Below are 12,916 nucleotides of genomic sequence, written 5' to 3'. Positions count from 1 at the left end.
CCCGCCCCAGCATGATTAACAAGTTAAAAAGAAAAGTTACATTCTTATCTCATTACAATTAGAATTGGATTTGTGTTGCATCCCTGAGGATATTTTAAAGATAAGGAAGTGTATTGGGCATCCTCATAAAAGGATGGGAGAAGGATGGTGGGAGATCAAAGCCTTACCACTGGAAAGTGTATGCACTCAACATGGAAGGTGGCTCTCCCATAACCACATAATGAGTTCCCTCCTCTCAGTCTTCCTCAGCCTTCCAAAGACCACAAGGCATTACCACAGAATTCCATACAACTTGGCTGGATGAGGGGCCACATAACTCATGAGAGAGCTCTATGAACTTCTATGCCCTACCCTTCTAGGAGGCAATGTTGACACTCAACAAAGCTGGGATCATCAGGTAAAAGCAAACTGATCTGGTCTTATGAAAAGGGAAGATGCCAGTGGAAAGAGCTATGGCATTGGGATAGATTTAAAAGCCACTTCTCATAGAAAAATGATTCTGAGTACCACTCATATCTGAGTCAAACATAGCTGTGTACTATGAACAGAGACCTCTTTTCAAAGGAACTTGAGACTTTGTTAGAAGTTGATTATGGAATAACTGAAAGTGAACTTAACAGACTTAATATTTTTATTGTCATATATATACATTGGGAAAATGAAAACCTTTATCAAAAGATAAAATTTTCAAATAGTCCCTTGTTTAACCTCTAAAAAATGAACTTACAGCACGGTAAACAAGTGAGTTTTCATAGAGCCATGGAGAGTCTTATTTTGACTGTTCATTGTGTCTAAATGTCTCAGGGTAGGACCTCTAGAAAACAGTAGAAAGAAGCTGAAGCTTAGTCACTGGCAACTAGATAACCAATCTGGAAGGAAGATGAGATTGTACTTTGAGTTTCCAGTCTCCTGCAGAAACATTCTCAGACACTCTGTAGTTTATTATTCATAAGATATGTCCATGTCTGACACAAGGAGAAATATGAAATCCTGATGTTTGGTCTCCAAGGCAGAGTGTCCAAAAACTCCATTCAAGAAAAATAAATGAAATAGATGTTGCAGGTATTCTGTTATCTGTTCTCTTCTTCCCATGACTTCCCCATATTTGATATTGTATTAGGGCAGTGTTCCTGCATAGAACAAATAAAACACATAGCTAATAAACACTCCAGGTGCATATATATACTCCTAATCATTATATCTTCATGAAAAATTGAACATTTTTATCTAGGACAATGTCTTTGAGCCTCACTTGAGGCTGTATAGAGTTGAAACCTATTTTATATCACATATAACACACAGCCACATACTCAGAACTGAATTCTGCTGACATCATGAATTTAATTTTTCAGCCCCAAGAACTGTGGCAAAATATATGTGTAGCATAAGACACCCAGTGGATCCTTGATGTTCTATTACATGTGGTAATCCAATGGATTTTTTTATATATGTATGGTAACCCAACAAGGAGAGCATCATGCATGAAACCATTTAGGAAATGTCAAGTTAGAGCATTATAAACAGTATATGTGATCTCTGAGGCAAAAAATAAAACTGCCAGCATACCAGCATCCACAGACTCTACCCAATCCTTTATCTGATTGTCAGTTTAAATGCTGAAGTGTCTAGCATGCATCACACTGTTGGGGACCAAATGACACTTGGCTGAACCTGCCCCAGCTGGCCCTGCATTGCTGAGAGAAACATCCTGCCCCAGCTAATTGAGAACCCTGAGATTAACATCCTGCCTGACAATCACAAGGATCCGGCTTGGCCCTGAGAAAAAGAACATTCACGGAAATCCACCCCCTCCTCACCTGTCACCCCGGAGCTCAACCCCAGAGGATTTTGTAACCTTCCATCTCCCTCCTTCCTCTCCCCCTCCCCTTGTAAACTTCCTTCTCCCTCCTTCCTCTCCCCCTCCCTCCAAGATTTTTGCTTTAAATATGCCCTCCTCAACCAAGTAAATGGCTCTTGACAAGCAATGCTTCCTTGAGCCCTGTCATCTCTCTCGCCCATTCTTTATTCACAGGTTGTGACCCTCCTCGTTCCCCCGAATAATGTGACCTGCAGGCCAGGTCATCACACTAATTGAGAGAGCTATAGTGTCATCTGGAATGCTCTTACAGTGCAATGAGATACAAAACGCTTGCAATTAAAATGAAATGTTAAATTAAAACAGAGGGTAAATACATACAAAAGGAGTAGCTAACCTTGACCTGCAAGTGACATCAGTTAATGACTAATAGCATAAATGGAAGAGATAAGGGTTGGCAAACTGAAATCTACAGAATCTGAAAGATGATACCCTGGCTTCATAGAAAAAGAAAGAGACTAGGTCGGGTAATACTCAGAGAAGAAATACAAGAAATACCTTAAACTGTGATGTCTAAACATGTACCAGAGTTTGGACTTAAACCTGAGTGGACAGGAAGTAGCAAGGAGGTGAAGAGCTACTTTTATTACCAAGATCCATCTAGCTAAGGTGACAGAACACTCCCCAAGTCACCAACACAAGAGATAAAGAAGCTGAACCAGCGAGCAGAAAGACAGGGGAAGGATTTCAACAGACTTAAGAAGGAAGACAAGGCTGGAAGAGAAGAGATAGGAATGGATGATGTCTAGGTTTCTCGAAGTGTCACCTGCCACACGTGTACACAGAGAAGAGAGGAAGGTTGGGATGCCTGGAAACCGATGACTTCGACTTACACTGAAGCAGCAGGATGGAACCGTCTGTCCAAAGGCAATTCCGGGTGACTGCTGGGCATCCCATGAAATACCATGTATCCTATGCTATGCTGCCTGGGTACACAGGAGGAAATAAGGCCTGTTTCCAGTCTGTCTTCATGATTCTTCTGATCCCTTAGGAAATACATGAATTTTTTTTTTTAAAAGAAAGAATCACTAGATTATTTATTCATGTTTTTTTTTTAACTAAACTACAAAAACTAAAAAATTAGTTCCATTTCAAAGACTCAAAAAGGCTCCCTTAAAAACCAATGGGTTGGTGCTCAACCCTTCTCAAGGAAACCTCTCTTGCAACAGACATATTCTAGTACAGAAAGTCACAACCAAACCTAAGGCAGGTTGTGGAGCCCAGTTCCAGTGAATTCATTTACACACACTCCCACACCTAAGGCTCAGGGGTCATTGAAGGAGAGAGGGCAGAAAGAGTCTAAGAGTCGGAGGAGCAGGGGCTTCTGTGAGAGCGTGTCTCCTAGCAACACCAGATGCTCACCAACATGGCTGCCCATATGTGACTGAGAAAGCATTGACAGCGATGAACATGTCAAACTGGACAAAGGAAGGTCCAGGAGACCTCAACCCTACACACATAGAGCTACAGGGAATTGAGCAAAGCTGGAGGCAGCAGAGGTGGCCTTTCCAAGGGAAGAACACTGATTGGTTGTCCAATGTCAAACAAACGGCACAGGTTCTATTTAGGAATATATATATATATACATATATACATATATGTATATATGTATTCATATATATTCATATATATATGTGTGTATGTGTGTGTACATATGTATTCATATATGAATGCAATAAAAATTAATGAAAAGGGAGGGCATAAATTTGAAGGAGAGCATGGATGGGCATATGCAAGGCTTCAAAGAGACGAAAGGAAGAAATGCTGTAGTTATATAATAATCATCACAAACGTTAAAATAAAGGAACAAAACTCCATCACGCTTGAGATGCAATGCTTGATCTATACGTAAATGTCAACCCAATCTGTGGTGCTTTACCTGAAATTTGTTCCCAGAATAAGACGTTATCAAACTCATGAGATATTACGATTTGAAAGATGTTGCCGTTGTTACTCTTGGAGGGGTGTGGGGGCGTTGCATAGGCTCATTTTAATTTTTCACCTTACTTAGTTACTTTTTTTTTTTTTATGAACTACATATATTGAGTAGCTTCGCTGAGCCAGCCGTACAGTAGTGAGGATGATCAGAGAGTCCACACAAGTCAAAGAGGATTTGAACTTTGACTTGAAATTTAAGCTGCTGGTTTTGACACCTAGATGATGTGGAGTTCCGAGCTCAAAACTGGTGACCACTGTGGCTATAATTTTGCCATAAGATAATTTTAAAAGGGTTTCTTGATGAACACATGCTAGTATTGATGTACTTTAATAATATTCGAATGACATCCATCTCCCATCATCACTGAAGACTGTTTTAACTGCATACTATCCAATATTTTAGATATAAATTATCCTCCCAGATTCCTGACAAATTGGCCATTGGCTTCAGTAGGAGCTTACCATTGTGGCATAAATGTAATTGTACTATAAACACCCATATGGAGACCCAATAATTAAACACCACAGGAAGGGCAATTAAAGGAGGTATAAAATTTCCACATGTTTATCTTCCCCTTCAGTACACATGAGAACACTAAACCACAATAACACTGTATTCAGCTCGCCTCTGCCCCAACAGCCATTCATTGATTTTAAAGCCACGTGCAAGACTTTGGAAGCACTTACAGTATAACCACCGTTAGGGTAGTATTGAAGGAGAAGAAAAAGCCTTCAGCTTTTACATATGCAGCAGACAACTGGACAATTCGGGTTCTAAAGAATTGTTAGCTTAGTGACTTCTCAAGTAGGAGCTATACCTGGATGCAGTCAAAACCACATAGATGGAAAACACAGTCCTGATGATGGGGGACACTTGGGTGATATGCCTGAAGAGTATCTAGTAGGTGTGGGCTCATGCTAGGCTTCTACAGACTCTTTGATCTCAAATCAAACTGGCCTGGCCCATCCTTGTAGAGGAACATAGGAAGGGGGAAGCAAATTACAGTCTCAGGTGTCTTAGCCTCTTGACCCTTCCCTTAAACTTCCAGGGCACAGAAAGCCCAAGTCATGGGAAAAGATAATTTATCACAACTGGGCCGTGGTGGCACATGCCATTAATCCCAGCACTTGGGAGGCAGAGGCAGGTGGATTTCTGAGTTCAAGGCCAGCCTGGTCTACAAAGTGAGTTCCAGGACAGCTAGGGCTACACAGAGAAACCCTGTCTTGGAAAAAGAAAAAGAAAAAGAAAAGAATTTATCACCATAGAATTAAGGAGATTTTTATTTTGGTCATTCATCTGAGTTATTTAAATTTTATAGAATAAATGTATGCTCCTTCCATAAGTGGAGTACACTAATTCCTCTAAGGCACCCTCTTTCATTTTGGATTTATCAGTATTTCAACAGACTCAAATTCATCCACAAGTCTTTGCAGGATATTATAATGATAGTAAAAAAGAAAGAAAAAAGTCCTAAGAAACTATGCCTTACTTGTTTCTGATGTTTCTTTTTATTCATTTAATTTTAGTTATTTCATTTACTTGTGAGATTATAATATAATTACAAAATTTCCCCTTCCCTTGTCTCCCTCCAAAGCCTCCTTCAAATTTGTGGCCTCTCTCTTCATTCATAACCACTCCGTCTGTATAATGTTACTCATATGAATGTTTTTAGGGCTTACCATTTGGTATTGGACAAATGATCAGTGTCCTGTCCCCTGGGGAAGGCTATTTCTCCCACTCTTGGTATTCCTTAGTTGCCTGTAGCTCTCTCTGCAGGGCTGACATCTTCAAAGATTTTCCTCCCAAGCCAGGTTAGCAGATCCATTGTTGTTGTTATTCAACTCATGTTTGGACAGTCCTGTTGATAAGACTTTATCAGTGGAGTTTCTGACACATCCTCACAGAAAACATTCTGACCCTCTGGTTCTTACAATCCTCATGTGTATGATGTGTGTGTGTGTGTGTGTGTGTGTGTGTGTGTGTGGTGTGTGTTTATATGTGTGTATATTTATACATGTATACATGTACATTATATATATGTGTACAGAATTACATGGATTATAGCGCTTTATGTAGATAGTAAATAGAATAATTGCTTATGGTTTTTTTTTTTGTTTGGTTTGGTTTGGTTTGGTTTGGTTTTTGTTTGTTTGTTTGTTTGTTTTGAGACTGGGTTTCTCTGTGTAGCCCTGGCTGTCCTGGAACTCACTCTGTAGACCAGGCTGGTCTCGAATTCAGAAATCCGCCTGCCTCTGCCTCCCAAGTGCTGGGATTAATGGTGTGTACCACCACTGCCCGGCTGCTTATGTAATGCCTCACCTTCATACAACCTCTCTCTACCCTCTCCTACTCCCTCAAGTTTGTCTCATACCCATCCCCTATTCATTTTCTTCCTTGACCCACCAAGATTGAGCAGGGTCATCTGTGTGACTGTGGGTTTGTAGCTATCTTTTGGAACCTGGTAGGCTCAGCAGAAAGAACATGGCTAAAGACAGTGAATGACTCCACTACTCCCACCCATTCTCTGACTAACTGTTAATAGGGCCAGTCTTATGGGGGTCCAATATAGGTGTCCAAAGTTAGCGTGAGTTAATGATTACAGTGCTTATACTAAGTCTGGGTTGAGGGTGGCATTTTGAAGCCCTTCACCCTGTCTTCAGGCTCTTAAATTTCAAATTGTACTCTAGATAGAGTTGACCATGACTAGTAGAGGTGAAATTAAAACTACTTTGGTTGCATTATGAACACCATCTTTTACCTGAGGGGGGAAATGTCTCACAGAAAAGTAATGTACATCATCATAGAATTATTGAAGCTGGAACTCTTCTTGTGATTTAATATTCTCAAATCTTATTGTGCTCTGACATAGGATGAATTATCTTCATGTACAAAGCCCAGGCAAACCCTGCCATAAAACAGTTACTAGACAATAATCTCGACTACTGAATAGGATAATGATGTATTTTCAGATGCTCTATGGGAAAAAAGAAAGGTAACGGCAGTTTGTACATTCATAATAAAAAATATTAAAATCTAAGACTGGGTTGAGTTCATGATTTACATGTGAGGTGTCAGAGACACAGCTTCTCCCTGGCATCTCATTTTATTTCTCTTGTGACCATTTGAAAAGATGACTCACCTCCTTCCCATCTCATTTATGTGGAACCTGAAGCCTGGGGAAGGAGGGGTAACATATGAAAACGTCAAAGGATTTCAACATTCTTGACCCTGATATCTAAGCTACTGTTAGCAGTAAAGTTTATATGAGATGTCGATGATTCAAATCTAGGCTGTATTTGCCACTGATTGTGATAAGAAAAAAAAAATCAATTCATAGCCAAATTGGTAAGATTTCAGTGACTAGTTAATTGAATGTCTAAAAAAAAACCTGGTGTTGATGAGACTCTCAGCAACATATATATCCCCATATGAATGAGTCTGTTTCTGCTCTCGTCATTTACCACACTTCTTCCTACAAGTCATAGTTCCCAGGTGATCGTCTCTGCTACTCCAATTTGCCTACATCTCTTGACCTCAAGACAAGAGCTCTTATCCTCTGCTTGGAAATAGACTCTTTTTGCCAAACTACACAAAGAGCTGGCTCATCTCCACTGACCTTAAATACGTGTGCAAACATAGAGCATACTGGTATTTGCACTATTTGAAGAAGGCACTATGACCCAAGTGCTGCAATGTATCATGTTTGAAACATAAATTATAGGGCTGCTGGAGAGAGGGCTCAACATTGCTTGCTGCTCTTGCAACAGACCTAGGTCTAGATCCTAATAACTTACAGTCACCTGTAACTCTAGCTCTAGGGATCTCATGCCCTTTTCTGGCTTCTGCAGGCACCGGTGTACACACACACACACACACACACACACACACATACACACACACACATACACAAACATACACATACACATTCACACTAAAAGTTAGAACAAACTAAAAACAAATCTTAAAACAATAAATCGTATAGATCCTTACCCAGAAAACTCTTGTGTTTAAAATATGGTGATCCCTGGTGTGTTTTATTTTCCTTCTTAGTAAAGGTTGTGTGTGTTCCATGCTGTCATTGACCATCAATGCAAGACAATGAATGATATTAACGATGGGCAAACATCAGTGAGAGCCAAAAGCTGCACTGCTAAAATCATTTCCTTCGTTTCCAGACCCTCTTTAGATTGGTGCTGCACCCCACTCATTGTTATAGACATCTTAATATTATGGGCTGTATTGTGCGTCTCCAAAACTCATGTGCTAGCTCCTAAACTCCAGGATCTCTACTAGGGGAGAGAAGTCATTTGCTATTCAACGTTAATGCTGAAATGTAAAATTTCACCACTCTAATATTATTAACTTTAATAATATACTATATATAGTACACTATATAATATAGTATATTATAACATACTAACTCTACTAAACCTCACTGTCTATAAATATATAATATACTATATATAATATACTAATTTTTGTAGACATCACTCTATATATAATATACTAACTCTATTAAACCTCACCATATATATATAACATATATAAGAAATATGCTAACTCTAATAAACCTCACTCTAATATTACTAGATAGTTCTTTAATACCTATTATGTGTCAACCATTCAACACTGTACAAAGGACAAGGATGGTAAAATGGAGGCAGGGACCATGTAGTCTAATTAACACTATAATGCTGTCTCCACGTAGTTTGCCTAAGTTTAATTATATAGTGTTGCCTGTATGCGCATGTGTATGAGATCATTTCCATTTTATCATGGGCAGCCCCTAAATGCCCACATCCCAGGGAACACCGGCCTTCTCTCCACCATAGACATTTGTTACCACTCTTGAAGAAAAAGAATTTGCTCACCCAAGTTTTTCTTGTCTGATTCTCTGTGCAAATTAAGAGAAACTAATGTATCCAAGTTTTGTCAAGTGCCTAATACTAGTTATAAAATAATGATGATTATCCCTATATCGCAATATTCAAACTATTTATGACACTGCCCTGCCTAAACCTCCCATCAGACATATGAATAACTGTCAATATCCTTTTCAAAATGAGGAAGCAGAGGTCCAGAATGGCTAAAGAGCTACAGAGCATGCCAAGGCTCAGAGAGCTAATGAACACAGAAACAAACAAACAAACAAAAAAAATCATCTTATCACCTGCCCACTCCTCTGCTTACCCAGATGATACCTACTGTGAAACTCACCAAGCAAGATGATCCCCATGTTACTAAAGTGGCATCAATCATAGGATGAGCCGTGAAGTTTGTAGGAAGCATTTTAGGAAAACAGAGAACATGGACAGCAGGTTTTTGATGCAGACATTTTAATGCTTAACTTAGTTTAAATTAAGTGTGTGTATGTGTGTATGTCTATGTGCATGAGTGTAAGTGTCAAGGAGGCCAGAGACATCGGACGCTCTGGACCTGGAGTTACAGGTTGGTGTGACCCACCCAATGTGGGTATGAAAGCTGAACTCAGGTCCTCTGCAAGAACAGTCTGTATTCAAATTCTAAACCATATCCCTCTCCTCAAAATGCCATTTTTTTAACCAATCATGGTTTTAGAAACTTTTAGATCCACAAAAATAATACGCAAAAAAAAAAAAAAAAAAAAAAAAATTATGGCGTTACTCGCGCACACTTCCAAGTTTTTCAGAAACAGTGACCACAAAATTACTGTTCTGTCAGTGACTTGAATTAAGGTGCCACCTTACCAGTGAAAGCTAAAAAAAAAATAATTCTAGTTTACTTACATTTATCAAAAGCAGGGACAACAAATCATGAAGGAGAAAAGAAGAGAGTCGAGGGAAATGATAGGAAGAGCTAAAAACGCGTCTGTTTCTGAGCTGTGTCACATTTTCAAATTATAGCATTCCCTCTTCGAAACAAGCACTGAGGACAGCAACAACATCTAGGGACTATTGCAGAGATGTTCAAAACGGGAACAACACAAAAACCTGTCACACGACTTCAATGCGGCTAAATAAATCCCCAGGCTGTTAAAATTTTGTTGTTATGTGCTTGGATCTGTTTACAATGAAGCCAATATTTTCCTATGAATGTTCCAAGTTCTTGGAGCTGTGATTTCGCCATCGCCGGCACGCAATTCTGCTGAATTGTGTTGAAACTTGGAGAGCCTGGACTGTATGTCAGCATCCGTAGACAAGAAACATGTCAAAAAGACCGTTGTTGCTTGCCCAAGCTTCTTTTTCATTGTACAGATAAACTTCATCTAAACAAGGTCTCCTTCCACTCAATGCTTGTCACTCATAAACAAAAGTCAAAAAGGTCAAAAAGGCTTTTAAAAGGTTTCCTAAGTAATAGAAGACCAACCAAAAATCCTGTCAATTCCTTGTCCTTTCATTATTATTATTATTATTTGATTTGCATCAGAGGAATGAGAGAGGGCCTTCACCTCCCGACACCCACCCACGTCCCCCCACCCCTCCCCGGCCCCCAGAGATTCTCAGGAAGACAGATGAAGGACAGAAAGTGATCACACCAAGTTGTCAGGACAAGACCTAATACATATCCTGGCAAAGCCAAAGGTCGCCACCTAGAGGTATCAGAGGTGCACTGTCACCTCTTGGCAGAAAAATTCTAATAGCGTTTTGTAAGCATTTCCATTGAGAAGAATTGATCGTTGACGAGCTGGCAGCCTGCCCAGCTCCGCAAACCGCTGCGAACTCTCACCCTGCTCTGACGCATTTTAATATCTTGTGAGTACGTTAAGCAAACACTGCTCAGTCGAGCCACCTTTACTTCTTGCTGTTGGATTTCCTAAGACAGCTGGATGAGAGCCCCAGCTCTCCCACCGCTGAGATGTAGACTATAAAAGGCATTCATTTATTCTCTCACCTGTGCATCTCTAACATGAGACAAGAGGAGATGCTTAACAGAAATACCATGGAGTCCGGGTCAAATGCATCCCGTGGCTTCGCCAATTAGCCTGGGAAAATTATTTCCCTTCAAAACTCTTTGTTTGTTCAGCTGGAAGAAGGTGAACATGGTATCTCCCTCAAGGAGTTGTTAGAGATTAAAGGAGAGGCTGGTGCGCTGCTCAAACCACAGCAGCTGCCTAATGGAACCCATGCCTGAGGGCTGCTTGCTTTCTGTTTAATGGAACCCATGCCTGAGGGCTGCCTGTTTTCTGTTTGTTTGATCCCTCCCAGCCATAACCTTCTAACACTTCAAATAATTTGCCAATACCATTATACATGGGTTCTACCAGGTCTTTGAAAGAAGTCTGCCTTCAGAAATTTGGAATTTTCACTCATTTTCCCCCCTCATTGGCTAATTTGAAGCCATGGCAATCCTAACTCTATACCTCTTGGGAGACCTACTTAGCTTTGAAGCAAACCCAAACCCAGTTAAACAACTGAACTCAAAGAAGATATCCAAGGAAAAGCCCATGTGCCTCCAGATAATCCTGCCCCTTAATTCCTTGCAGATTGAAATTTGCATTGGAAATGAGATCAGCACCGTGTGTGTTTTTAGTCCACAGTATTCAAGTCGTGTATTTCTGTAGATTCCATGGGTGCAGCATTTTTAAACAATAATTGTTTGATAAAAAGACTCCAAAGTTATTCTCTATGCAGATGTTGCTTTCATGTTTTTGAATACAAACTCTAATTATGCAGTGAAATATTTTCATCTCACATTCTTTAGAAATACTCCTAATCCACCAGTCATCCACTTTTGTACCTTTATATCTCTAGTCTCATTACTGAAGAAATATTTAGAATCCAATATAAATCGAATAGCTCAAAATATATTTAATTTTTTGGATGGAGAGAGAGGGGGCAGGAGGAGAGAGAGAGAGAAAGAGACAGAGAGAGAGAGAGAAAGAGAGAGAGGAATACAAGAACCCATTCTGAGCTATTCTGTGTAGCAAGAATATCTTGTGTATTGTATGGATGCATCACCTGTCAATTAAAAAAACCTATGGCCTAGAGGAAGGGATAGAATAGCAGGAGGGACATCTGGGAGGCAGAAAGAATTCTGGGCTAGAGCCAGATGGGAGATGTGCTCTGGATGATGCAAGGAGATGACACATGGTACCCAAGCACAGGTAATCAGCCACGTGGCAGAATGTAGGTTAAAATAATTGGGTTGTTTTAGTTATGATCTAGTCAGAGTAGAGTCTAGCTATATGATCAAGGCATTTGTAAATGCATTTTGAGTCTGAGTCTTATTTCTGGGAGCATAGGGCTGAGAGGAGGAACCAGATTTATCTTCTACAATTTTGTTCTTTCTTTCCGGCCCACACAAGTGTATTAGCGCAGCCTTGACTGAGCGAAGGCTGAATTCAGGTGCAGGGATCTAGGCAAGCATGATTGCTCATAAGCATAGATTTCTTTTAAAAGGTAAAGAAATGAAAACCAACAGGAAATGTTGCTAAATTTTTCCTTTGGGTTGAACTCGCTGTTTAAAGCAGGCTTTATGATCACAATTTACTCAGAAACCTGAAGACCTTCTGTCATCTTTGAAAGTACACAAACGAAAACTGTTTTTGCTTTTGTTTTGTTTTATTAATGAATTAAAAATAGAGATAAAAGAACAGCATGTCTGTTAAAAGACAAGGGCTCTGTGAATCTGCAATACTGGTTAACTATAACCAATTTCAGACCCTACATTTAAAAAAATAGGCAAGATCTAAAACACTGAGAACATCAAAGATACAGGGTTGTTTTGGTTTGGGTTTTTTTTTTTGTAATGAATTATTTAATTTCTTTTTTCTCAAAATATTCCTGTGGATTAAGGATACAGCAAAGATGTCACGAGACTAGATGAAACCATTATCTAACAAGAAACCCTAAGATACAGGAAGTGATGGCGTACACTTGTGATCTCAGTACTTGGCAGGTGGAGGACCAGGGATTCAAGGCCAGTGCCTACTACATAAAAAGCTGTAGGCCAGGACAGGGAGAAGGGGAGGGGGTGGAGACAGAAAGGGAGAGAGAGGGAGAAAGACAGAGACAAACAGACAGACAGACAGACAGAGACAGAAAGACAGAGAGACAGAGACAGAGACTAAGACATTGAAAAATGCTGCCCATAATTTGATAGAAAAACTGTGCAGAGGCACA

At 39.8% G+C, this 12,916-nt stretch overlaps 1 long non-coding RNA gene across 1 annotated transcript in view; it reads right to left on the bottom strand.

Annotated features, from left to right (window-relative positions):
- LOC116075288 overlaps positions 1–5,629 on the bottom strand; it is a 20,514-nt gene extending 14,885 nt beyond the window's left edge. Inside the window, exon 1 of the long non-coding RNA XR_004112504.1 lies at positions 5,495–5,629. This is a non-coding gene — a long non-coding RNA (uncharacterized LOC116075288). The remainder of the gene's footprint in view (positions 1–5,494) is intronic.
- Positions 5,630–12,916: the final 7,287 nt, after the last annotated feature.

The sequence above is a fragment of the Mastomys coucha genome, unplaced genomic scaffold, assembly GCF_008632895.1.
Source record: "Mastomys coucha isolate ucsf_1 unplaced genomic scaffold, UCSF_Mcou_1 pScaffold3, whole genome shotgun sequence".
Lineage (NCBI taxonomy): Eukaryota > Metazoa > Chordata > Mammalia > Rodentia > Muridae > Mastomys > Mastomys coucha.
The sequence above is the reverse complement of the archived record's forward strand: the minus strand, read 5'-3'. Positions and strand labels throughout refer to the sequence as shown.